The following is a 2,326-nucleotide window of genomic DNA, read 5'->3' on the forward strand; positions in this document are numbered from 1 at the left end:
GTGGCCGTTTTCGTGCGGGTGACACGTAAAAGCACCCACTACACTCTCTGAGTGGTTGGCGTTAGGAAGGGCATCCAGCTGTAGAAACTCTGCCAAATCAGACTGGAGCCTGGTGTTGCCATCCGGTTTCACCAGTCCTCAGTCAAATCGTCCAACCCATGCTAGCATGGAAAGCGGACGTTAAACGATGATGATCATGATGATGAAGGTGGTATCAAAAGGTTCTCAGATTAGTTATATTTAGTAAAGAAACAACTTATTTACCTAAGTTTTAGCATTACCTCTTTTGAAATAGTCACCTTGTGCAACAATACACTGGTCCCAGTGTTCCTACCACTTGGAATCCGGCCTGGAAGTCATTTTCCGTAAGCGAGTCAAGGACTTGACATTGGTGTTAAAACTGACCTTTTGAGCTTTCCTCTTTGTGAAAAGATGGACGTCTGCTGGTGCTAAATCTGGTGGATGTGGAAGTGATGCCATGTAGCTTTTAGCAAGAAACTCATGAGCGAGGAGAGCTTGGTGAAGGATCTAATTCTTCACGCTCCACTGATCCAATCACTTTTGCTAAATGTCTTCCCTCAAACACTTGAAAATGTTGCAGTAGAACTCTTGATTGATGGTCTGGCCTAGAGGATGAATTCTTGATGCACAACACCACATTTCCAGGGGTGATGCATGTGGCAGGTTTTCCAGATTGCTCAACTTCTTTCAGAGATGTTCTTCAACTTTTGAAGCACCTGTGTAAGGCCCATTGCCCCATCAACATAAGCTCGCTGGAGTGTGCTCAATGTCTCTGTAGCAGACTTTATTTGCAACAGGTCCCATTCAAGTAGAGGAGATAACTAATATGTAAGCTCTGCCAAGAGTACTTCACAAATAACTGACAAATATAATAACAAACAAACCCAATGCTGAAATAAAAACCAGGTAAATAGGTTACACACTTTCATGAAAAACTTAGGTAGAAATAGAAATACATACCACAATAACAATAATATAGACGCATCTAGCAATATCGAGTGGTATACAACCCCCTTCAGAAAACAAATAATTTCCAATATACCTAAATTATTCTATTCAGCATTGATTGACTAAACATTTTCCAAAAGACAGTAAGTACTATAGAATAGTTAATAAACATAGAATTAGAGTGGCTTTTTCTAGCCACTCACAAGGCTTTGGTCAACCTGAGGCTATAGTAGAAGACACTTACCCAAGGTGCTAAGCAGCAGGACTGAACCCAGAACCATGTGATTGGGAAGCAAACTTCTTATCACAAAGCTACATCTGCTCCTATATACACCTACATATTCAAGGGGGTAATGAAAAGCTCCTGGCTTTGGGTAAAGGAAAATACAGAAGGATTAGTTAATTGTGATTTTATTCAACATATTCCCCTCTCAGATCCCCTAACTTATTGCAGCAGCCCTTCAGTTTTTCTAAGCCCTGAAAAAAGACCTTAGAAGTTTGGGCCTTCAACTAGGCCTTTTGCGATACCCTTAGAGCCAGGAACTTTTCTGCACCCCCTCGTACACACACATACACACACACACACACACACACACACACACACACACAAGCATTTATATTAATCACACACATACATATAGGCATATATAAGCATGTATGTGTACCCCCCCACACACACACATCATACAATACAATATATTCTTTTATTCTTTTAGCATAATCAGGCACATAAATGTGGCCATACTGCAGCATTGCTTAGCATAACATAACACAACATAACACAATATAAAAACATGACACTACATGATATATATATATATATATATATATATATATATATATATATGATGATGATGATATATATACATATATATATATATATAGTACAGTACAATACAATATAACAAGAGAATAAACATCTTCACATCATTTCCTTGCCTTGTGCCATGTGTTGTTTCTCCACCAGATTTACTCCTATTACACATGTAAAACGAACATTATTGATTTTTTTCTCTCAGTTAGTCAGCTTATGTGACCTCCACACTTTCTGCAAACCTGCCACGTAAAATACACGCACACACACAACCATACACACACACACATGCATATATATATTCATGTATGCATGTATGTGTGTGTGTGTGTGTGTGTATATATAAAGATATAGATACATCAATACCTTCTTGACGTATTTCTTTGTTACGTCTCCAGGAATATGGCAGAACGTAGGAAGAAGCAGTAAGTAAAAGCAACTTGGGTTCAATTTTTTCTTTCTTTCACCTCACACACACACATAGAAAAATACATACAGATATACACACACATATATATATATATATGTATATATATATATATA

The 2,326-nt window shown here is 38.0% G+C and overlaps 1 protein-coding gene across 1 annotated transcript in view; it reads left to right on the plus strand.

Moving 5' to 3' along the window:
- The first annotated feature begins 2,022 nt into the window (after positions 1-2,022).
- The window catches only part of LOC106869217 (E3 ubiquitin-protein ligase TRIM56), a 6,581-nt gene continuing 6,277 nt past the window's right edge, over positions 2,023-2,326 (plus strand). Inside the window, exon 1 of the mRNA XM_014914863.2 lies at positions 2,023-2,208. The gene's annotated coding sequence lies outside the window, so the exon portion shown is untranslated. The remainder of the gene's footprint in view (positions 2,209-2,326) is intronic.

The sequence above is a fragment of the Octopus bimaculoides genome, chromosome 20, assembly GCF_001194135.2.
Source record: "Octopus bimaculoides isolate UCB-OBI-ISO-001 chromosome 20, ASM119413v2, whole genome shotgun sequence".
Classification (NCBI taxonomy): domain Eukaryota; kingdom Metazoa; phylum Mollusca; class Cephalopoda; order Octopoda; family Octopodidae; genus Octopus; species Octopus bimaculoides.